Source organism: Aedes albopictus, chromosome 2 (genome assembly GCF_035046485.1).
Source record: "Aedes albopictus strain Foshan chromosome 2, AalbF5, whole genome shotgun sequence".
Lineage (NCBI taxonomy): Eukaryota > Metazoa > Arthropoda > Insecta > Diptera > Culicidae > Aedes > Aedes albopictus.
This window is the reverse complement of record NC_085137.1, coordinates 352778092-352804525: the sequence shown is the minus strand read 5'-3', so window position 1 is coordinate 352804525 and position 26434 is coordinate 352778092. Positions and strand designations below refer to the sequence as shown.

Below are 26434 nucleotides of genomic sequence, written 5' to 3'. Positions count from 1 at the left end.
TTTGAATCCCTCAAGATATCTTCAGGTGAATTCATTAGGGAATCCATACAGAAATTTCCGAAAGATTTATGACGAATTTATGGTCAAAAAAGTATGGAAAATGCATGTGTTAACTTAAATTAATGGACCCCACCGGCCACCACTAGCGGTTTGCAGACACCACGATTTTGATCAATTGTTGGCTCATTTAAACCGTTTTAACTCGAAAACTTTTCCAAAAGCCATCTTAAAACGAAATTTTGTTGAAAAGAGGAAAGATAGAGTTACTTTTTTGCAGTTATATAAAGTTGGGCCGGCCATATTGAATTTGGCCGCCATCTTAAATTTATATACCAAAACTTTTTCACACTGCTAATAAAGTGACATGATTTTCAAACTACGGATAGCTTTTGATAGGAAAAAAAGTTATCTCTATTATTTTTATATATGTATTTTGTATGTTTTGAAATGCGGTGGCTGCCAACATGATGAAAATAAAAAAAATGGTATGGGACCCAACTTTTTATAATTGCAAAGGTAGATCTATCTTTCCTCATTTTAACAGCATTTCGTTCTAAGGTGGTTTTTGGAGAAACTTTCTCGTTATAACGGTTTAAAAGAGCCTACAATTGACCAAAATCGAGGGGTCTGGTAAAGTTGTTGTAGCTCTAACTAACGGGGGGTCCATCAATTGGAGTAACCAAATGTTTTTTTCTTTACTTTTTTTTGGCGACGACTTTCAGAAAATCACCACCTATAAGATTTTTAGAGACAGGGTACAAATAGTGGGCCAGCATCAACGAAAGTTATTCATATCTGAAATATCTAAGCAAAAGCCAGGTTTTTTTCCACGACGTTTGTTTAAAATTAATATTAATGGAGAATCATGAATTTTGGGCTTTCAAACACGTTGATAGATACAATATTGATTGCCTGCGCGTTAACTAAATGTGGGACATGGAAGGGTGGCTTTGGAGATCCTTGTACAAATGTCTGAAGCAAGTTCTTGGAGGGATCCTTTCAGGAATGTCAGGAAAAAAATATTGAAATAATTTGTTGGCGATTCTTGGAAGAATCCTTAGCGGAATCCCTGAAGAAATGTATGGAGGAATCCCTTAAGAATTCCCTGTAATAATCTAGAGCCACGGTTCCCAACCTTGGCTCTCGCGACCCCCCAGTCTGTCGCTTTATATACAAAAACAATCCTTTAAAAAATTTAAAAAAAAATCTTGAAGAAATATCTGAAGGAATTATCAGATTTTTGAGATTTTTCTAGTTTTTCAGCCCAATGATCAATGTCTTACCCAAATCACAAAGTCTTATATGATGTTGAATAGGATGCTAAAGTGGAGGCTTTATGCGTACCTGCTTCCATTTAACCGCGTGTAAAGTGTGCGTATATCTCCTCCACTTTTGCATCCTATCCAACTTCATATGCGATCGTGTATTGACTGGGCATGTTCTCTTACTCTGACGTTTCGATCCGTATGGGATCTTTTTCAAGGACAACTCAGAATCCATTTTATGGAAAAGTTAACAAATTTCATAAATTTCGAAAAGGCACTTCAAAAATAATAAATACGTTACCGAGTTATCGATTACTTTTGAATTTTGAAATTTTCAATCACCCTAACGTCCTTTGGATGTTTGTCTTGAAATAATGATAACTGTGATTTTTTTTCTGGAATTATGTTGTCTTTTTTAACCTTCCAGGACGCGCGCCATCAAGCAACCGAAACTGCACCGCGCTCGCGCTGTATACGGAAAGCGAGGTTTTTTGGTAGTGTTGTACTTTTTACAAAAGCGCGCGCGCTGAAGGGTTAAGTTTCTTTTAATCTGTGAGTTTGAGCTAATTGCTTATTCTTCACATAAAATTCATAAAAATTATCGGGATTCCGACCGCTTTCGCTACTACAAGTGTCTATAATTTCAAAATGACGGTTGGCGATTTTAATTTACATGTGTTATCCCTACGGACAAAAGTAGCTGCATAACAGCCTATGGAACAAACGCTTTTGGAAGAAAGCTCTATTAAACTCTTGTACAGCAGCCATATTAGTTGGGATGAAACAAAACGTGTTTGTGTTGTATTTACATTTGTTCTGTTTTGACTTCTCATATTCATCATCTCAATATTTTTATCATGTGGAGTAAGGTATCGTTGACCTCATGCAAGTTGTCTGTGTCTACGTTATCTTATATGGCCTATTTTTGATGTAGCAACTTTCCAAAATTGGAAGATTTGACGGTATATGTGTCATATGATATTAAATAGGATCGCATCGTTAAGCTCGAATACAGGATCATTCCTTGCTGCGTGGTCTTATAGGGTGCCAATGGAATGTATGGGAAAAATTTGACCATCGAATTTCAAAAACGGGTAGTGCTCAAAAGTTTCGTCTCCTCAAAAAAAGTCCGCATGCAAAATTTCAACTCAATCGGACTTCGCTAAGGGGTGGCCCAAAGCGGTCAAAGTTTGGCTGTTTTGAAACACGAAAAATATCCCAAGGTAGGGATACATGAAAATTTCGAAATCGAAAATTTTTTTTTGATGCCAAATGCCTTAAAAGTGCATGAAACGTCGAGATCTGGTGTTATCTCAAAAAAAAAATTTTTGGAAAAAAAAATGACTTTTTGGACTTAGAAAATTTTTGAGTTGGGAGAGTGAAATCAATTTGAAATGGAGGATTTGAATTTAGTTGCTGAAATATTCATAGCAATAGTACTGGACCATGTCTTATATCATCGTTGGCAACTGCTAGCATATTATATATCATATATCGTTAGGGTGGTTCACTTATTTTGCATTAGGGTGGTCCTTTTTGTAGAAAAATTTAAAAAATAAGATAATGGTATTAAAAATCTCTTATATACCTATAAGTCATTGAATATATATAATATTTCATTAGGGTGGCTCATTTATTTTTAATTAGGGTGGTTCTTTGAGATGGAAATTAAGAACAAAAAAATATTTCCAGAAAATTTACCTGTCATATTTTTGTATAGTTTAAAACCGTGATGCTTTATTGACATATTACACTTTGTTGAGATATTCCTAGACCAACATGTGGAAAGGGCGTAACAACCATTGCGAATTTCTGCTTCTCCTGTCCCTTCCGGGCGAATCATTCATGAAATCTTTTATTTTCTTTTTTAAATTTTGATTTTTTTTGGGTGCGTCACTTATTTTGCATAAGGGTGGTCCTTTTTGTAGAAAAAAAAATAAATAAAACGATAATAGTATTTGTATTTGTATTGTATTTTTCGTTAGGGTTGTTTTTTTTTTTGAAATTAAGATCAAAAAATACTTCCAGAAAATTCAACCAGCTAATATTTATCGTATAGCTTCAAGCCATGATTTCCTACAAATCTATCGGTGACTTATCTATAATGGGATATTCTCTAATTATTATCTCTCCATTCGTTCTATTTCATTAATCACGGCATCAGTATAGTGATTAAAACCGATTTCTATCTACAGAATTAAATATTGTGGTACGGACTACCAAAGAGATTTATTTACTAGAGAGGTTCATCTCAATGTAAGATTTTGAAAAGTTTTGTGAGACTATATTCGAAAATTCGAGTAAACATTTATTCAGCTGTTTCTATGAGGAAGAAGAGTTTAGTTTGAATAGTAAAACTGTTTGTTGAACCCCTAAGATGGGGAAGTTTTTCATTATGCGGTATTTGCAAATATAATTTACTTTTGCAATGGTCATGGCCAAGCATGCCCGTACTGAGCAGATGAAATTTATGCTCTTTGGATTTACAACACCAAAATAATCGTATTCATGCAATCGTCCTATCTTAACTGATAGAAGGATGTTGAAATAATTTAAATGTCTTTTCGAACCGTCAAAAAACCTCAACGCAGTTCCGCACGGAGCGTTAAAATTCACCCGAGTAAAATTCTCTCCGTGTGCTCAGTGTGGTACTGCGGTGCGGTTTTTTGACAGTTCGAAAAGACATTTAAATTATTTCAATATCCTTCTATCAGTTAAGATAGGAAGATTTTTTTAAATACGATGATTTCGGTGGTGTAAATCAATAGAGCATAATTTTCATACGTTCAGTGCGAACAAGCCTGGTCGTAGTAAAAGGGACGTAACGAAAGAGTGGGAACGGTTTTGTGATATTTACTAAAAATCATGCTGATAGGTTTTTGGTACATTACATCGAATATATGTTCCTAAAATACATCTGATTTTTTTTAACTTTTATTTTCATTTTCTTTTTTGGTATACCTCTGTGTAATATCAGTTTCCAACAAGGATTCCGGAAGAGAGAGAGAGCACATAACACAGCGAAACAAAAATTAAATTTTGGCCTGTCTCAAAAGCAAACTTATGTGTCGCTGACAGTTTTTGGGTCGCTGAATCCGATTTTGAGCTATACCTCAATTTATAGGGCAAAATATGCGATTTTGGGCTTTTTTGACTGCAAGCCATTAAGCATGGAAACATTTTTTTAAGCAATCAAAAGGTTAATTGGTCAATTAACATCTAAATTAACGACTCATGCAAAATATTTCGTTTTACCTAATCAAATTTGATAGGTTTAAGCATTTTATGTTAGTATGAAAACTTGCATGCAATTTTTGGAGGGTGACTTGTATGGGAAATATCATACCTAACATAAATCGCTTAAAACTATCAAATTCGATATGGTAAAACGAAATATTTTGCATGAGTCGTTAATTCAGATGTTTATTGACCAATTAACCTTTTGATTGATTAAAAAAAAATATTTCCATGCTTTATAACTTGCAGTCAAAAAGCCCAAAATCGCATATTTTGCTCTATAAATTGAGGTATAGCTCAAAATTGTAACGTGTTGGAGCTAATCTGAGCCCGGATTCGGATTCAGCGGCCCAAAATCTGACAGAGACACATAAGTTTGCTCTTGAGATATACCAAAAGTTAATTTTTGTCACGCTGTGTTATTCTATGTTTTTGTTCGTCCCATCACGATAGAGTTTAGGTTCACTCACCACTTCGGTATGCTATATGGTAATCTTGTAGCTAAGGTATGTTTTGTTTAGATAGATAGAAAGCAACCTACTGTTGTTCTTTTCCCAGCAACGTTACTGTGTTTTCAAAAATGAAGCAACCGAAAGCAAAGAATCTTTTTAGAAAAGATAAACAAAAAACCTTTGTTGCACATCATCATCGCCTATCAAGCTGTCATAATTTGGATACGTTTAAAATCAGTTTATTATTCCTTATTTTAAACCATAATAAAAATCTGGACCAACATTTGTGTTGCGGAACAACCATTGCAAACGCTTACTTACTTACTTACTTTCTCGTCCATTCTGGGCATATCGCAATATATTATGCAAACTTTTCCAATTGACAGATAGAGGAGAGTCAGCTCTATCTGTTACTGGTAAAAAAAAATCCAGGGACATAAGAAGCAGAAATTCGCAATGGTTGTTACGCCCTTTCCACATGTTGGTCTAGGAATATCTTAACAAAGTGTTACATAAAGGATCATGGTTTTTTTTTTATTCTTAATCACTTAACCTAATTTACAGCTCTATTGTCCACTAGGGCACTACGTGAGCGATTTCAATTGCCAGCTGTACCTACAGATTGTACAGCGCCTAGATGTATTCTATTATACTTTATCGAACTGGTTGCCTTTCTGCTGCTTTCACTTTTCTACTCTATACATGGTAGAATGATGAGCACAAGGATGATAGGTGGCCGTTGTTCCTTTCCAGTCCGATTGGGTGTCCATTATGAGTAGCAGTTCGCCGATGTCCAGGTATCCGGGGGTCCGTTTGAGCCATGGGACTCAGAAGAGGGTCAGTGTCAGCCACTCTCGATGAAGAGCAACTGACGAAAAATTGCAAGTGCCGGGGCTGGGAATCAAACCCATGACCATCCGCATATGAAGCGAACGTGTGACCAACTACGCCACGGGCCCCGGCTATTGATCATGGTTTTTATTTATACAAAAATATGACAGGTAAATTTTCTGGAAATATTGTTTTGTTCTTAATTTCCATCTCAAAGAGCCACCCTAATTAAATACCCTAATGAAATATTATATATATTCAATGACTTACAGGTATATAAGAGATTTTTTAATACTATTATCTTATTTTTTGAATTTTTCTACAAAAAGGACCACCCTAATGCAAAATAAGTGAACCACCCTAACGATATATGATATATAATATGCTAGCAGTTGCCAACGATGATATAAGACATGGTCCAGTACTATTGCTATGAATATTTCAGCAACTAAATTCAAATCCTCCATTTCAAATTGATTTCACTCTCCCAACTCAAAAATTTTCTTAAGTCCAAAAAGTCAATTTTTTTCCAAAAAAATTTTTTTGAGATAACACCAGATCTCGACGTTTCATGCACTTTTAAGGCATTTGGCATAAAAAAAAAATTTTCGATTTCGAAATTTTCACGTATCCTTACCTTGGGATATTTTTCGTGTTTCAAAACAGCCAAACTTTGACCGCTTTGGGCCACCCCTTAGCGAAGTCCGATTGAGCTGAAATTTTGCATGGGGACTTTTTTTGAGGAGACGAAACTTTTGAGCACTACCCGTTTTTGAAATTCGAAAATTCGATTTTCATTGGCACCCAAGTGGTCTATTTGTGCTTATGTTCATTATCTCTGCATCAGTATTCTTGTTTCTTGCTTCTCTGAAAGTCGTCAGTTTATGTCCAGTAGAACGATGTCCCGATTTGCGTGTTTCAGCTTTGTTGTTGTCAGCCCAATGTAGCCGAGCAGTCATCCCGAGCAAAGTCGAATTACAGCCCCATAACAAAATTATAACTGGAGCTCTCTCCAGAACTCATTAACCAATTTTGTGTTATCACCCTGATAATTCATGTAACCGCCCCTGTTAAATTCTGAAGCGTCATCATCGACAACAACATCGGAAACTAGTTATCAATGACCGAGCAAATATCTCACTGATAAGAAAATGAGTTTTCAATCAGATCAAATCAATTGATTTACAGAAGTTGTTATCAGGATGCCCCTGATGATAATGTAATAGATATTTTAATGATATCGTGAGTATAATGGTTGTTATCATTTTTGTTTAGTTGCCTGCTTATTCAACCAAACTGAAAACAAGTTTAGTTAATAATTCTTGATATCAGATTACACAGTTTGTTATTCGTTTATTATTCAACTTTGCTCGGGATCGCAGTAAAATTTTACACAACGTTGCTTTGCTCGTCTTTTGTTATCTTGCTTTTGATTAGCGGTAGTATCAACCCAATTGTGTTTAGTGTTTAAGTGGAAATGCATGTTGGATAGTCTCTTCGCAGAGTTTTTAATATCGAGTACTAGGAGCTTTCGATACGGAAGAGCGAACGCAATCCGTTCTGATTTCGTTCGCCTAAATGGGGTTAAAATCTACTTCGTCATATGCGTCGATTCAGACGGAAAATATAGATATTTCAACTGATCTTTGCCAACGGCTAATTTAATGAAAGCAAAAAGATGAAGACTATCAATAATCAATCTCTATAGCATTGATAATCGAATAATTACACAAAATATCACGATCCAATTTCACTCAAAATACGACTTCATAAATTTTCTCGTTTATGAAGCACCAAAAGTAGCAGCTAGAGCAATTGTTCTACATTCAATTCACTTCACTACGCCTGATTTACTTTACACTTTGATTTTACTTAATCAAATCAATCGCTTTTTCCCGTCAGTAAAATATGTGGTTATAGTTTTGTTCGCTTAAGGAGAATCCAATTAATGTGTGCGTGAATTTTCTGCAACCGAAACATCGTTTCTCACGACCACATAGAAAGATTTCTTCGTTGCACTGTGATAGCGTTTTATGATCTGATGCGCAAAGATATTAGTTGAAAATATGTTGGTCGATATTCTAAAACTACGACCATTTCATTTTGAAAGTTTCTGCTCAATCGTACTTTGAACACATGATTAAATTTGGATTATGAAGATTATTTTTTGACTATACTATGTACCATAAGGTCACGTAGAAAGTATGCCGGGAATTAAATGCAGATTGTGCCCGAAACAGATGTGGACTTAACGGAAACATAATTCGAGGATTAATTATAAAATTTTATTATTTTAAGGAATTTGTAGTTCTTTTACAATACGTTTTTACATGTTATGGAAACTAATTTAGATGTTAGGCGAGGTGCAAGAATAAAACCGATTATTGTTGGTCTATATTAAAACAAATCCCAGCTTGCTTTCCTGCGGATGAATTGAATGTTCAGTACGAAATTCCACCACGCGTACAAAATAATTTTGTGTATTGTTATCATTTAGTCATTTCGTTCAATTCACCTCTGTCTTCTAAGCCTTGATAAGCTGTTTTTGGAACTAAATTATTTTGATATTGGTTGATATTATTAACAAATGTACTGTTTCACGGAAACACATGATATTGAAGTATGATTTTTTTTTCCATCCAACTTACCTTTTGCAAACTATGTCTGCGATCTGCAACGAGAAAAGTAAGTGTATATTAGAAAGTATTTTATCTCATGATTACTTTTACGATTGTTCTATTCTTGCTAACATTCAATACTTGACTGCGAAATGCCATGAAATGTTATCCCTGCCTGCATCAGCGCCTCTTATTTACACATTTTGCAGAAAATTTATTTTCGCATCCCGCTTTCTCAGCGCATTTCATTCCATCGAAAAGCTATATCAATTCACTGACCCATGAATAGAGATGGAAATCCTGCCCAGAGTACCAACATAAAACGAATGACTGGAGAGCCAGCCAGTACGATGGTTGAACCTAACTGGGGAGTGCGCTGCCAAACTTCAGACAACCTCCTCTGATCCTAACACCTCTAGTGGTGCAGTGTGCCGACCAGAAAAAGGTCAACCCATGTCACACTGTGGGCTAGTAAAAGAAAATCCTCGATTCATTTATCAAATATTTCCATAATTCTATTATAACTTATGTTCCAAAATTTCTTTTCAATTCCTGTATTAATTTTCCCTAGAATTTTCCATCAAGGGGCTGTCCATAAACCACGTGGTCATTTTTATTGGGATTTCTCAACCACCCCCCCCCCCCCTCGCGTGGTCATTAGTCCATACAATTTTTTTTATTCGTCCATACAAAATGCTCATTGGCCGAACCCCCCCCCTCTCATGACCACGTGGTTTATGGACAGCCCCTAATGTTCCTTCCTATATCTTTTCTTATTTTTTCCCCGACCCACAGTACATCAGCAGGGGGTCCCTTGTAGCAGCCAGAGTGCGATAATGGCTTGACCGGATCTCATTGGTCAACCAGCAGGAAAATAGCACACAGAACGTACCTGCCATCCGTTATTACTCGCCACACCACGTACAAACAGACTGAGCCGCCCACCGACCACACCAGGACCAGAGCAACCGGTACCTACCTCGGCGTCGTCGCCTCGGTAGGATTATTCAGCTTGACCTTTATCGATGGCAGATAGAGTCCGGGTCGGTCGTCAGTCTGTCTGCGGTCGGTCACGGAGCCACTGAATCCGTTGTTGCTGTGTTGGATTGGTGGTGTGGTGTGGTGAGCTTGAATCAGATCCCTGCGTATGGTTCGGTTGGTCATCGTCATCATCATCATCATCATCGTCATCATCGTCGCCTACCAGCACGTTCCAATATGCATCGAGATTAACTTTAATCCAATCGCTTGCTGCTCGGAACATGCAGGAGGAATCTCTTTTGACGAGCTATTATTTCCAATCGTGTCTACGTGCCATGATAGCCAAATTGAGCACAATTGACTGGGGATGACTTTCTGATAGATCTTGCCAGGTATGATTGAAAGTTTCGATGTTCATTTCCAAATGAAACTTACAAGGTCCATTTCTGTAATTATTCATGTGCGGTAGTGCATGCCTTTTCAAACCATCCACGTCAACCTAAAACGTTTCGATCATCCCTAATCAACTCAAGTGCCTACCAGAGTTCGATATAAATCATACGTGCATTTGAATATACATAAATACCCCAATCAAGCGCATGATGCACATACCTAAGCCAGAACGACAATCGACAGCTGGGAAATGTCCGAGTCAAAACGATGATAATTCTCTGTGTAGGTAGATGGACCACGACGTGGCTTACCTCAGATGTTTGATGTCGGTTGTGGGAAATGGAACGCTTTGATGCTCGGGAGCATTGGGTGTTGTCGAACGTGTAGCTCTGGCTACTGGACTTTTCCGGAAAGCTAACTGATTGATAAAAGTCACGAAATGTACAGTGTGCAAACTTGCGTGAACATTTCGGGGTGAGTACTCTAGTTCGTTTGAATCTCGATGAGGAATACGACATTAGATAAACTTCCAGTCCCAAGTAACACACTCGTTACAGAAGAGTCAGGGCAGCGCAGGATTCACTTCTACTTACTTACTTACTTTCAGTCCTGAGCACCCATGGGGGTGCACAGGGCCGAATTGAAAGATCTCCATCCTGGGCGATTGTCAGGCATTTGCCTTGACCTGTGGCCAGTCAAATTTCTATCGACTTGCTTTATTTCCTTGTTGAGACGGCGCCGTCATAAGCCTCTGGGTCTGCGTCTGCTGCGATGTCCTGCTAAGTTCCAATTAAACGTTTGATTTCCGATTTTGTTCCCGCCCCTGCGTAGAGTGTGGCCGACCCACCTCCACATTCGCTCCCAAATTTCTGTCGCTATCGGCTTTTGATGACATCGACGATGGAGCTCCACGTTGAAAATCCAAATGCGCGGCCACCATACACGATTTATATACCGCATTCAACTATGAAGACCTGCAGCCGGTGTGTGTTCTCCACTGATACACAACAAGCTTCCCTGGCGTACAGCAGCACAGATTTCACGTTCGAGTTGAAAATTCGGAATTTTGGTGCATCGACAAATTTTATTAATTACCCATACATATCTTGAACTAGCAAAAGAAGCATTTTTTTTTCCTTCTAAACCATAGGGGATAATCTGCTCAACAGACACCCTAACAGAAGGTTAGGGTAGTGTAGGTCTGAGGCCGTCTTCTACAACAAAAATAAAAGCCAGGACTACTCTCTCCTCGTACCCACTAAACACATTCCCATGGTTGCCAAACCCTACGTCTCTCCGGAACCACCAAGAAAGTATTGCTTCAGAGAGAGGCTAGTGCACATCGCACCCTCAAGGTTAGCTGCGTAGCCTAGCAGCAACGAACATCGATGACTCGCTCTGGAAAGTCCATCACGGTAACATGCTGGCGCTTAGCCAGTTTCCCGAGTGGTCCTCGCCACTCCCTTTGTCCTCGGAAGGCGGGCAGGGTCAACCCCGCCCGCGCCCAACTGCTTTGCAGACATCAAGAACTGATGCCCACGTGCAACCCGATCTGACCTGCTGAAGGCAAGGGTATCTCTACCCTTCAGGCCCTATCAGCTGCACCAGAAGGTTGCTGACAGCAGGGTCTCCACCTGCCCCGACCCTTGCCGCGAACCCCTTTCCAAACGCGGGCTCGAATCCAACCCAGTAGACCGACGCCACGACAGCACCGCTACCGGGACTTCCTCTCCGCGGCCACTTAATCGCTGTAAGGGTCGATCTCGACCGCAGGGCACCGGTATGACCTACGAAGCCGACTTCGAGCCCCTGGACCACCTCTTGTACTGCATCTGGACTAGCCATTCTCCGAGTCCACGCGCCACCTTCCTGTAACTCCCAGACGATGTGGGTAATAGCCGTTGAAACGGCGTTCCAGCCAAACTCATCCCTACACATCCTCTGGACCAAGTTGTCCGGAGTTGTGTCCTCCCCGCATGTGGCAAGCATGCGGTCACGCATTGTGCGAAAACGCGGGCACACGAACAAAACGTGTTCCGCCGTTTCCTCTAAACCATTGCACACTGGGCATTCGGGAGAATCCGCATGCCCGAAACGATGTAGATACTGTCGGAAGCAACCATGACCTGTAAGGACCTGTGTCAGGTGGAATGTAACTTCCCCATGGCGCCTATCAATCCAACTATCTACCCTCGGTATCAACCTATGGGTCCACCTTCCTTTGGTGGAACTGTCCCACGCGCGCTGCCATTTGACCATAGAGGCCATCCTGGCAGTCCTGCGTATGCCTCTTGTGCCGCGCATTTCGAAGCACTCCATGTCCTCACTGATAAGAATGCTGATAGGCACCATAGCAGTAATGACGCAGAAAGCGTCGTGTGACACGGCACGGTACGCGCTCGCAACCCTCAGGCACATAAGCCTGTAAGTACTTTCCAGCTTCCGTCGGTAGCATTTAGTACTTAGCGCGGCGCCCCACGCCGGGCCGCCAAACCTAAGTATGGATGTAGCAACACTAGCCAGAAGCTTGCGCTTACTGGCGTACACCGCAGAGCTATTGGACATCATCCAGGACAGAGCCGCAATAGCTGTGGAGGCTCTTTTACAGGCATAATCGACGTGGCTCCCGAAGGTAAGCTTATCGTCGATCATCACGCCCAAGTGTTTGACGGAGCGCTTTGACAGGATAGTACACTCTCCTACACTGATCTCCGTCTGCTGCTCCGACTTCAGGTTGTTAACAACCGTCACCTCTGTCTTGTGGTGAGCCAGCTCCAGTTTCCTGGACCGCATCCACGCCTCCACAACCTTGATCGAGTGATTGGTAGTCAACTTTACCTCCTCGATCGTTTCACCGTAGACTTCGAGCGTAATGTCGTCGGCAAATCCGACAATCACCACTCCCACTGGATACTCTAACCTCAACACCTCGTCGTACATGACATTCCATAACACCGGACCCAGGATGGAACCTTGCGGGACTCCTGAGGTTATGTGAAAGCACTTCCGACCCACCTCCGTGTCGTAGACTAGTACACGATTCTGAAAGTAACTTCCGAGAATCTTGTACAGGTACTCCGGTATCCCCAGACGCAAGAGCAGACCAGCTGGCGCTATTAAACGCATTCCTTACATCCAGAGTCACTACCGCGCAAAAACGAATTCCCCTCCTCTTAGGCTCGAGTGTTTTCTCGGCGGTTTTTGTAACCGACAAGATAGCGTCTACGGTGGGCCTCCCCTTCCGGAAGCCATACTGGTTGCTCGAAAGACCATTTACGTCCTCAGTGAACATCAACATTCTATTGAGGATGATCTTTTCAAGCACCTTCCCCGCCGTGTCAATAAAGCATATTGGTCTATATGCCGACGGGTCTCCGGGTGGTTTCCCCGCCTTTGGCAATAGTACCAGGCTCTGCCTCTTCCAAGCTTCTGGGAAAACTCCCTCGTTCAGGCATTTCTGCATAGCAGACCTGAACATCTCGGGAGCCTCTGCAATAGCTACTTTTAAGGCCAGGTTCGGAACTCCGTCCGGACCTGGGGCCTTACCTACGCTAAGGGACTTAGCTATCCCCGCAAGTTCCACATCGGTGACCCTCTGCTCATCGCCAGCCCCAATCCCCGGCTGTCCTACGAAAGGAGGCCAAGGATTAGGATCATGACGCGGAAAAAGTCCTCCAATGATCCCCTCCAACATCTCTGGAGATTGCTCTGTAGGAGCCATCACACCTCTCGTCATGGCCATAACGATCCTGTAGGCGTCACCCCACGGGTTCGTATTGGCACTCTGGCAGAGACCCTCAAAGCAGGCCTTTTTGCTTGCTCTTATCTCGGTCTTAAGTGCGGCTTTTGCAGCGGCGAACACCACCCGCCGTTCGTTTCGCTCTTCCTCTGATCGTGCTCGCTGCATCCGCCACCTAGCCCGTAGCTTTCAAACAGATTGATTTGAATTTTTGTATAGAGTTAGAAACTGTACGTGCCTAACTCTGTACAAAAATTCAAAACAATCGGTTTGAAATTGAGTTAGTTATAGCGACAAATGCCCAAAATAGGTACACCTGCCCAAATGTAACAAGACCCTAGTTGGCACTTTGAATCCAAAATCATAGTTCGTAACTATGATTTTCATAATCATACCGATAACGTACAAAAATTGAAACTATGTCTTATGACTATCATACAAAATTTTTATCAAACATTTTGCAGAAATTAAAAAAAAAATCGCAACCTGGAATCGAACCAGGAACGCCAGGTGCTTGCTTTTCTAATACGCCCATCGACGCTTCGGAAGTTAAGTGGTTTAAAGCCAATAAAAGGTTTTGTTGTTTTTTAGCAAAGGCGTTTCATAACACATTGGTGAAGCGGTCGCGTTTTTCTTGAGTTGCGCGCATCTTGTCATTTTTTTAAAAGAATCTTCCCTTCAATTTCTGAACAGTGATTTGAAATGGAAACGGTTTCTCGTGATTTGTCCCTTCGGTCCCTGTACAGTGTGTTGAAACAGAGACGGATCTCTTGTGATAACGTTGACTTTGGGTTTTGGGACGCTGTGGATTTGTGGAGGTGGTGCTGATAAATGAACAAAATTCCCGGAAGTGATTTACAGTGATTGGTATAGGAACAGATTTGAGAATGATTAAGGAATTAATAAAGTAAAATAAGAAGACTGCAAGTACGGTGGTTTGGGATGAAATTTATTCGTTTCTCCAAAAAAATCTGAAGAGAGTGTATCGTTTGGTGTACGACAAGTAATGGAGCTATAAAGAGATGCATTACCGAGTTGGTGACCCGAGCAGAAGGGAATAGCAGCAGCATAATAAAATGTGTTATTTTGGAAAAATAACTGAGTAACGGAGAGAGTTATTTTCATGTTATTTACATAACATATCCTGTTATAAACTTGTCTGTCATAAGCGGCAAAATAACAAAAACTATAACAAAAAACTCAAATTAATCCGGCGAGTCGGTCGTGTGATGCCAGCAGCGGATGACATTTCAGTTTGGCTTGGTTCGTCGTTGCATCGCGTCGTCGTTCTGTGTGTGTGTGCTTTTAGAGGAAAAAACTAGTTTTCGTGCGAGTCGGTCGTGTGATCCCAGCAGCGGATGACATTTCAGTTTGGCTTGGTTCGTCGTTGCATCGCGTCGTCGTCCGGTGTGCGTGCTCGTCTTCGTACGGGGCGGTTAAGTGTGTTTTTGGAGGCAAAATGGAAGTGCCGCTTTTTTCATTCGGATCGGCCGCGTCGTCGTCGACAATTTGAATGTGCACATCGTCGTACCCGTGTGTTGTTGTAGCGGTTCAGTGTGATTTCGAGGCCAGTTTGTGGAAGATGCTGCAGCACATTCGCACTGGACACTTCGAAGGATGTTTATTGGTGAGCTCGTTCCATTTTATCACAATAATTAATGGTATAGGATGTATAAAATTCTGCACTGGGTTTTGTGTATTTATCTAACAAATATTGAAAAGTTCGTCACGTCATGTGTCGGCGCTAGTTCCAAATGCTCATTTAGTTGGTAATAAATATTTTTCTTTCATTTTCTGCATGTACACAAAAATTTGAATGGTTCGTCATCTTCGGTGTCGACATTTGTAATATTTTAGCCCAAATGAATAAATGTTTTGACTCAAATAAACGTTGCATGAATTTCTGGAAAAAAGAGAAGGTCGGTAAAAGATAGACGGCGAACCATGCGGTAAGATCTTTCTGATTTATTTATCCCGTGTTATTTTGTTAATACTTGTGAATCGATCGCGTTCAGCATTGTCTCGCGCGGAAACGCAAACTACAGATGCGTCGGTGTTTAGCATTGTGTTCTCCTTAGTTGCGAATGAATAACTTATGTAGGGTGAGTTTTGAGGCACAATAGATAGCGTTCGTCGTCCAAGGTTTAGAAGGGTATTTCTTCGCGAGCACATTATTAATCGCGAATCAAAACATTACATTCGTTTACCACGTCGAAATCCTCAACACATCTCCATTTCCCCTGTCCAAACTCCTAGTGATTTCTCGTAGTAACGCAGAGAATTCCTCGGTTATTGGCCTAAGCGAGAATCACGTCATCATTTCCTTCCCTATCCTCAATTGACCTGCATTCGGACGCGGCCGGCGCTGGTATTGCTTATTGAAAAGTATTGGGATTGCAGCATTTACACAATGAAGAGAAAGCTAATCCCAAGCATCATCCGTTGGTTCTTTGTGTAAATGCAGTTGTCCTTGCAATAACAGAGGAGCAACCGCGGGCGGTCAATCATGCTCATGCTCATGCTCAACAAAAAACTCAAATTAATCCACTTAGTGGTGATAGCGCCTTTCTCGTCGAATATGTTTTCATGATCCTTCCGTAGACGTAAGCCGATGTGTTCGTGAATCCTGAGAATACTTTATTTTAAAAAGCAAGAATTTTATCAAAGCCATCATCGAATTGTATTTTTTTTGATGGCACATATTCCGATGTTATGTTCAACGTGTAGGCATTGTGGAAAAATATCTGACTTCGTCAAAGTTTTTTCTGCACAATTTAGGCTATATTCAATTATAATTATAATTATTATATTTTTATACATTCAATTATAAATATAATTATCTTAGGTTTACAAGATTGCTATAAAAATTGAAATCAAATTTAAATGCAAGTATATGAAATTTCACATACTAAATCCCATACAAATTTCAACCACATTTACAGAGTGCGAGTAATTTTAGATGCAAAAGAGGATTGAAAAAACTGTTTTCTGAGTTAATGCGATTTAATTTTAATTTTCCCGTACAACGTTGGTCCATACTATTGCATATTTAAACCCTACGAGTCTGAAATGGCATAGTCGACGGCGTCGACTAGGATTAAACCTAGACCACAGAGAACAGACTCCAGACAAGAACAAATTTCATTCAGAAAGTTGTGTAAGGATATGAGAAACAGAAATTAAAAGCGAACAAGATCAAGTAAACGGTGACCAAAGCCATATCAAGAGCGATTAGTTTTCTTATACATTTATCCACTTCTGGCGGGAATCGGTTCTGGAACACTACCTGTTGTCCGAAATATGGTCTGAAACTATTTTCTTGCTAACCGTGCTTATCATGTTATCGAAAGAGCCACGATTTGGGTTTGGGTTTGGTTCGCCAAATATAAAATGGCTACTTTCAGCGGGAAACTCGGAATCGATTCCTGAATAATACCGATTCCGGAGAGATAGTTTCTAATGCGGCTTGCGCGTATTTTCATGCTAACCGTTCATTAGGCTATCGAAAAAGCCACGATTTGATATTTTGCATGCATGGGTTTGATTCACTTTTATTCTTGGTCACTTCTGGCAGGACACCTGGAACCGGTTCCAGTTCACCACCGGTTCAGATATGTTCTGAGAATATTTTCCTGTTAACCTTCCATCAGGTTATCTAAAATGCCGCGGTTTGATGTGTCGCATGCATGGGTTTGTAGCAGAGATGGCATTTCACCGTAGCGATTCACTGCGGCGTCAGTTTATCGACCACACTGGGGATAGGGACATTTTTCACCACACCAAGAAGCCAGTTTCTCTTGTTTTGGGTGGTAGGTAGACCAAGCGCTAGTGCGTGCTCTTGCTCGTCCGCCTTGGAACGAGTGTGGCTCACTCTTTCGCGCGCATCGCTCTCCGGCGCTCTCCCGTGTTTTCACCCAGCAGTCACCGAATTATCACCATGGTGTCGCCGGGGCGAGAACTCTCCGGTGTTTCACCGCAGCGCGCACTCTGGCGCAAAAACCTCGCTGGAGTGCGCGCCCGGGTGATTTTTTACACTTTCACCGAAGAGAATTTTAAATCGCTCTCGCCGCACTGTTGTGTGGCCTAGTGCTCAGGGAGCTAAGAGATTTATTTCTACTCACCAAGCTTGCGCGCATCCGAATCGCAGTGGTGGCTCCACATATAAGAGAAGGGCTCCTGTTCAGATGCACAGCGTGAGTGGTGTATTTTCTATTTCTCTTTCCCTCACTGAGGATATGGACATCTCTGTTCCCCGGGTACCGGTCCAGAACACCTAAATGGCCACAACTCCGGAACGGCTGAACCGATCCGAACCATTTTTAATTGGAAACAATGGGACCAGATTCCGCGCCGAATGAACCGTCGATCATTAAAATCAGTTGAGGTTTACTGCCAAAAAGTGAAGTGAGTACACATACACACACAGACATCACCTTAATTCATCGAGCTGGATTTATTGGTATATGTAACTCGACCCTACGGGCCTTCTACGAAAAAGTCATTTTTGGAGTGAACTTAGTGTACGAGAAAGGCAAAACATTTCAAATTTAATTTTCAAACTTAACTTTTCTAGCCTAATTCGGTGATTCTAGAACCCAATTGGGCCGAATTTGTGCTCAAAATTGCGATATCTCCACTGGTTTCCGAGATATTTGAAAAAAATGTCATATTTTGGTATCCAACCCAACAACTACTAAAAAGCTAGATTTTTTTTCAAATATCTCAGAAACCAGTAGAGATATCACAATTTTGAGCACAAATTTGGCCCAATTGGGTTCTAGAATTACCGATTTAGTCTAGAAAAATTAAGTTTGAAAATTAAATTTGAAATGTTTTTTGAAAGTTTGTCCTAGCAAAAATTTCTCTTTGAACCCTTTGCGGCATGGAATATGGATGTTTTGCTTTTGCTAGTGCTGTTAAAACGCATTTTTCCAAACTTGAAAAAAATCAATTTCGTTGTCTAAGAATTTGTTTAAAATTAATGAATTCTACTCATACTCAAACAGTAGAAGTCTTATCAGGAATCCTTCCTCTTAAAATTCGTTTCAATGAATGCTATTTCATGTTGCAATGCTTCAATTATAATCATCCAGTAGTTAATATTTTGAAATACTTATTTGAAACTAGCTGTCCCGGCAAACTTTGTCTTGCCGTCTTGTGGCGGTTTGACAACTGTTGAGCTAAAAATAGCACCGCACTCTAGATTGATTTCATTTTGATCGTGTTGATTTCCTTCCCAGCTCAGTCAAATCAGTACTTTATCAATTGTATTACTTTTCTAGTTGATTTTTGTAACTTTTTTGCGTATAAACACAGCCACCATGAATACGAATCAAACCCTGCATAAGTCATCCTGATTGGTTCACCCGTTCGTGAGTTTTGTTGCCTCAAAGGGACTTCAAACTCATTTTTATATATATAGATAAATCCTTCTTGTAGAATTTTAGATTCTTTTAATTATTGTTCTTCGGTAAATATCATACTAAGTTCGGTTCCCTTATGTCATTTCCATAATTATAGTATTGATATTCATTCATTTCATCCTCTAGTTGATTTGTCTCTTTATCATGAACTAAAACAAATTCCAAATTATGAATATCCTTGTTTTGCACCTATTTTATTTCAACGTAAATTTGTTGGCTTGGACCCTAATCAATTTTACTTTTCTGATGGATCATTAATCCAAAATGTAGCTGGATTTGGTATTAACAATTATTCTTCTACATATTTTTTCAAACTACAATCTCCTTGCTCAATTTTTATTGCTGAATTAACTGCATTATATTATACATGTACTTTGATCAGAAATTTATCGCCAAATATTTTTGTTATATGTTCAGATAGTTTAGGTTGTTTGAATGCTATCAAATCAATTAATTTTAATTTTAAAACACATCATATGATTTTGAAGTTGAAAGAAGAACTACCTATATAATTTACATCTCCAGGGTTTTGTTATCAAATTTGTGTGGGTTCCTGCTCATTCTAATATTTATGGTAATGAGCAAGCTGATGCTTTAGCCAAACTAGGTGTTCGTAATGGGGTTGAATATCGTCGACAAATTGCTTCATCTGAATATTTTACGGAGTTGAAAAATCAGTCGTTAATAAGTTGGCAATATTTATGGGATTCTAGTGATAAGGGACGTTGGTGTCATTCCATTTGGCCCATAGTCAATCAAAATTTATGGTTTAAAAATTTATTTGTTGGACGAAACTTCATTTGTACATTTTCGAGACTTATGTCTAATCATTATATATGTAACATAAATGAATCGTATTGATATAAAAGATTCAAATTTATGTGATTTTTGCTCAACCTATGAGGATATTGACCATATTGTTTTTAATTGTTCTAGATATGTTGTACCTAGAACTAAATTTATTGGTGATATTAGGATACATCATCACAGGGTTCTAGAATCTGTTCGCGATATTTTGGGAAGCAAAAATCTTTGTTTGATGAAAATACTTTATAGATTTTTAAATGATATTTCCTATATGGTATGATATTCCTTTTTTTCTAAATCTTTCGTTTCAGAGTTTGCAAGATATTTCAGCGGTAGATGACATTTTCATTCAAGATTAGGATTTTTGGCCCATTTTCAAGATTTGGCTCTGCTATGGATTTATGCCGTTTGAGCCTTTATTATAAGTTATTATATCACCTTTGTAAATGTTTTGTGAAAAGATGAAGAGGTTTTATGCCTTTTTGAGAACGACTTCATAAAGAGAAAAAGGAAATCACTCAAAGGGGCTTTTCCCTCTTTCTAAATTTTTGTTGAAAAATAAAACTAAACTAAACTAACCCTTTGCGGCACCCCTAAATATAAACCAAAATCGCTCATTTTTGTACAGCTCACTTATTTAGACAAGTAGTTCACTTTCCACTTAGGAAATCATATATCGGAGAGATTTTGTGAAATTAGCCCCACCCTAGTGGGACACCCTTAACCGGTTCCGGAAAATTTAGATGGTTAATTTTTACATTTGACCAATTCCGGCGGGACACCTGAAACCGGTTGTGCAACACTACCGGTGGTCTCTATCGTAATCTGAGCTGATTTTCTTGAATGAAAACCGTTCATCAGCTTTTCGAAAAACACCGCGATTTGTTGAAGCGCATGCATGGAGTTCGGTTCCCTTCTACATTTGACCACATCCGGAGGGACACCGGCAACCGATTCCGGGACACTACTAGTTTTCCCAAGCATGATATTTTTTCTTGGTAACCGTTCATCAGGATACATTAAAACCTAATTGATGTGTCGCGAATATTTTTAGGTTCTCTTTTACATTCGGCCACTTTCAGCGAGACACCTCAAACCGATTCCGGAACACTATCAGTAGTTTCTAATGTGGGCTTAGCTTATTTTCTTGCTGATCGTACAAGTTATCGAAAAGGCCACGATTTGATGTGTTGCATGTATGAATTAGGCCCCTTCCGGCCACTTCAGATATGATCTGAGGCTATTTGCCTGCATACCATTCCTCAGGTTATAGAAAAAGCGGCGATTTGATGTGTCGCATGCATGGGTTTGATCCACTTTTATATTTGACCACTTCCGGCGGGACACCCGGAACCGGTTCCGGATACTACCTCATCAGATATGGTCTGAGACCATTTTCCTGTTTACCATTCATCAGGTTATAGAAATAGTGGTGATTTGATGCGTCGCATGCATGGGATTGATTCACTTTTATATTTGGCCACTTCCGGCGGGACACCCGGAACCGGTTCCGCAACACTACCGGTTCAGATATAGTCTGCGACTATTTTCCTATTTACCGTTCATCAGGTTATAGAAAAAGCTGCGATTTGATGTGTCGCATGCATGGATTTGGATCACTTTTATATTTGGACACTTCCGGCGGGATACCCGGAACCGGTTCCGGAACACTACCGAATCAGATATGGTCTGAGACTATTTTCCTGTCTACCGTTTATCAAGTTATACAAAAAGCTGCAATTTGATGTGTCGCATGCATGGGTTTAGTTCACTTTTATATTTGGCCACTTCCGGCGGGCACCCGGAACCGGTTCCGGAACACTACCGGTTCAGATATAGTCTGCGACTATTTTCCTGCATACTGTTCATCAGATAATCGAAAATGCCGTGGTTTGATGGGTCACCTGCATGGGTTTGTTGCAATTTCATACCTGGCCCCTTCCTGAGGTACCGGTCCGGAGCACCTAAATGGCCATAACTCCGGAACGGCTGGTCCGATTCAAACCCCTTTTCAATAGGAAACAATGGGACAATATACCGCGTCGATTGAAACCAAAAGCGTTGAAATCGGATGATATTTACTATCCAAAAGTGAGGTGACATTTTTGTACACATACACACATACACACGCACACACACACACACACATACATACACACACACATACACACACAGACATCATCTCAACTCGTCGAGCAGAGTCGATTGGTATATAAGACTTGGCCTTCCGGGGGTTCTATCAAGATTCCGATTGCCTTAATTTTTTGAATTATTCTCCAACCATTAGTCTGCACAGTGGGCCTGGCCATTTTAACATTTGTGTCACGTCTCTGACATGCTGCAAATATTAATGCTGACAAGAAAATATCAAAAGAAATTTTGAAATTTCCAGGATGCTTTTCAACACTGGCTGTGCAAGCACTAGAATAGAATCGAATAGAATAGAAAGGCGTTTCATAACACATTTTATGATTTTCATAAAAATCTTCTTGTGAGGGTTTTCATACGACAAGTCTTATGGAATTTGCTGCTCAATGTATGAAAAGCATACGAGAACAATGAAATGATGAAAAACCCGAATTAATCCACCTAGCGGTGATGGTGCCTTTCTCGTGCTTTAAAATATCCTTTCGATAAAACTTAAGCGACATGTAGATGACATTGACATAAATACAAAATGAAAACTGCTTAATCTACTCAATATGGATACATTTTATAAAATGCTATAGCATGACATTCAGACAATATAAGACAGTGGTTCCCAACCTTTTTGAGGTGGCGGCCCCCACCAAAACATCTGTGGCCCAATGAAATGTTTTAGGAAAAAAAATATGAATTAAATGAACGAAACTGACTTTTTTTTTGATACTAGGGTATGTGTACCGTTCCTTGGCCTAATATGCCAGCCGCCTTGACAATTTTGACCATAACTCGTGAAATAATAGCAGTATAAATTATGTGTTCACTCTATCACGCACTCTAGGCAGTGCATGCTTCTGCAATTGGAAGTAAATTAGCGTAAATATTCATGAATTTACTTTATTACGTCGAAAAGATTCGATGCGGTGGTATGCAACGTTGGTCTACGGTACGAAAATTGGCCTATTAGTGGATACAACGTTGGCCTATTAGTTTCCAAACGCTAGAACCACTTATTCTATAATTTTTTCAATATTTCTGCTGAAGTATTATCACTGTTTGTTCACCAATCTTGCTTTCAAATTACATTTTCGGAGCCAAATTTTCACATAACTATAAATAAATCACTTAAACTAAAGTTCTTTCTTCATTTAGTAACAATAACAATGCAACCACATTATTGTGTTATATTTTTACAGTCACCGCACACAAAATCTTTCTTCCCGTTCGTTCTTTCTGGTTTATTAGCAAGGAATGTGGTTGACGTCACTTTTTCGGTATTGTTGACGTCATTTTACTGATGGGCCAAGATTTGGGTACATGGTGAAAAAAATGTTCTCAATATTCGGCCCACATTTAATTTGTAAAATAGTGATTTTTCGTTGAAAACAAATATAGAAGATCAAAATAGCGTCTTTGACCGTCGCATAAAATGTTCAGTTATCGAAAAGTCAATTCGAAATATTCCAGAATCATGCCATTTATGATCATGTGTATAGACTATCCACTAAGCCGAAGAATCATGGCGTCTACAAAAGAAAAACAAAGTGACATTTTCATTCAATTTTGATGATCCAAAGTGTTAAAATTGAAACGAAATGTTACAGTTGTTTGGCGCATGGCTTTTCTGATCTTCAGTTATGCGTGTTTGTTTGAGTTTCTGGTTAACGTTAAGATAGGCCGAATGAGGGGACTATGCCAACGAAGCATCCCGATACCCTATGACGTAGCCAGAAATTTACTGTGAGGGATTTTCGATGTTCAATATCTAATACGTTTTTTTATTCGACACTCATATTTCGTAAACAATAATGTCATGTACGTTCAATTTGAGTCATAGCTGAAAAATAGCGGCGCAGCATCGTTGATGGATGACAATCAATGTTGTTCAATTTTTACGTTTATTTGTCTGTGAAGCTATTTTAAACGGATTTAACACTAATCAGTTGTGCGTAAGTATCAATATATTCAATATTTTTGATTGGCCATCAATATTTTGTGAAATTGAACAATTTTGTTTGATTTTTAATGTTTATTAGATCAATGTCACCCCCTAGAAGGGGTTAAGTTGGGCCAATTTTAATTAGGCTACAACATCGTCAAAATACATTTTAGAGCATTTATATCTACACTAGTCCTGAGTTATACCTAAATGAACGAGTATACGAAATTTATTGTTAATTTAGAGCTAACATATTGTTGTAACGACTTATAAAAGGAAGGACTATGCAATTTAGGGCCAATGACACCCCCACTGACGGTACCACATCCATGAGTTAGGTTAAAATTTACATTTTACTACCCGGATCCGGTTCCGGGTAACTACCGGTTGTACCAAATATCACAGATAACAGACGTTTATGCTTATATTGGCAATGTGTGTAAAAATGCTCAACAGCCATTTTGTATGTAACGAGCAGCTGAAACTCATGTGGCAATCATTTAGAGATGGCGCAGTGATCGATAGTCAGTGATCGCTTTCAAGATTGCATGCACTACGCAATTTTACATTCAAGATTGTATTCGATCTTGAATGAAAGTGGAACTTTGAACTATTCTTGCATTCAAGTTAGATGTAATGTCGCAATCAGTTGAGTAGATGGCGGTAGTGAGCCAACGTATATCGTTTTGAACATTTACACAGGATTCTGCAAAAAAAATGTACTAGCATAAACATCTGTTATCTGTGCAAATATGGTCTGACACTATTTTCTTGTTAACTGTTCATCGGGTTACCAAAAACGCTGCAAAATGATGTGTCGCATGCATGGTATGACAATTCCGGCGAGACACTCGGAACCGGTTTTGGAACACTACAAGTTGTTTCTAATGTGATCTAAGGCTACTTTCTTGCTAACCGTTCATCAGGTTATCGCAAAAGCTACGATTTGATGTGTCACATGCCTCGATTTGGATCACTTTTACATATGGCCACTTCCGGCCACTCAAAACCGATTCCGAAATATTTGCTGGCCGTTCATTAGGTAATCGAAAAAGCCGCTCTTTGATGTGACCCATGTATGGGTTTGGTTCACTTTAAGATTTGACCATTTCGGCAGGATACTTGGATCCGATTCCGGAACATTACCGGTTCAGATATGGTCTGAGACTATTTTCCTGCTAATTGTTCATCAGGTTATCGAAAATGTCGTGGTTTGATGTGTCGCATGCATGAGTTTGAATCACTTTTATATTTGGCCTCTTCCGGTGGGATACCCAGAACCGGTTCCGGAACCCTACCGGTTCAGATATGGTCTGAAATTATTTTCCTGCTTACCGCTCATCAGATTTTCGAAAATTCCGTGGTTCGATGTGTCGTATGCACGGTTCTCTTTTATATTTGGCCTCTTCCGGCGGGACACCCAGAACCAGTTCCGGAACACTATCGGTTCAGATATGGTCTGAGATTATTTTCCTGCTTACCGCTCATCAGATTATTGAAAATGCCGTGGTTTGATGTGTCGCATGCATGGGTTTGATTCGCTTGTATATTTGGCCACTTCCGGCGGGACTCTAGCGGTTCAGATATGGTCTGAGACTATTAACCTACTAAACGTTCATCAGGTTATCGAAAATGTCGTAGTTTGATGTGTCGCATGCATGAGTTTGGTTCATTTTTATATTTGGCCACTTCCTACGGGACACCCAGAACCGGTTCCGGAACACTACCGGTTCAGGTATGGTCTGAAACTGTTTTGCTGCTTACCGCTCATCAGATTATCGAGAATGCCGTGGTTTGATGTGTCGCATGCATGGGTTTGTTTCACTTTTATATTTGGCCACTTCCGGCGTGATGTCCGGAAACGGTTCCGGAACATACGGGGTGAGGTATGGTCTGAGACAATTTTCCTGCTTACCGGTCATCAGATTACCGAAAATTCCGTGTTTTGATGTGTCGCATGCATGGGTTTGTTTCACTTTTTTATCTGGCCACTTCCGGCGGAATGTCCGGAACCGGTTCCGGAACATTACCGGTTCAGAAATGGTCAGAGACAATTTTCCTGCTTACCGCTCATCAGGTTATCGAAAATGCCGTGGTTTGATGTGTCGCATGCATGGGTTTGTTGCATTTTCGCTTACTGGGGTACCGTTCCGGAACACCTAAATGGCTATATCTCCGGAACGGCTAGACCGATCCAAACCATTTTCAATAGGAAACGATGGGACCAGATTTCCCGTCGAATGAACCGTCGGTCATTAAAATCGGTTGAGGTTTACTGCCAAAAAGTGATGTGAGTTTTTTTGTCCACACACACACACACACACACACACACACATACACACACACAGACATCACCTCAATTCGTCGAGCTGAGTTGATTGGTATATGTGACTTGACCCTCCGGGCTTTCTATCAAAAAGTCATTTTTGGAGTGAACATATAGCCTTTCCGGTACACTTAGTGTACGAGAAAGGCAAAAAATAAAAATAACTAATACATAAGATGTAAACTATTAAAAACATACGAACAGTATCCTCAGTGTAGGAGATATTCCTGACGGGATCGCAGGAGCAATTCCTAAAAAAAATCCTAGAAGGCATTTCTGTA

The 26434-nt window shown here is 39.9% G+C and overlaps 1 protein-coding gene across 22 annotated transcripts in view; it reads right to left on the bottom strand.

Annotated features, from left to right (window-relative positions):
- The window catches only part of LOC115253727 (glutamate-gated chloride channel), a 773621-nt gene that overhangs the window by 543156 nt on the left and 204031 nt on the right, over positions 1-26434 (bottom strand). For 21 of the 22 annotated variants that reach the window (XM_062852730.1, XM_062852735.1, XM_062852734.1 and 18 more), the window contains exon 3: positions 8434-8456. The exons of the other annotated variant lie outside the window; for it this stretch is intronic. The gene's annotated coding sequence lies outside the window, so the exon portion shown is untranslated. The remainder of the gene's footprint in view (positions 1-8433; positions 8457-26434) is intronic. 22 annotated transcript variants of the gene reach the window in all.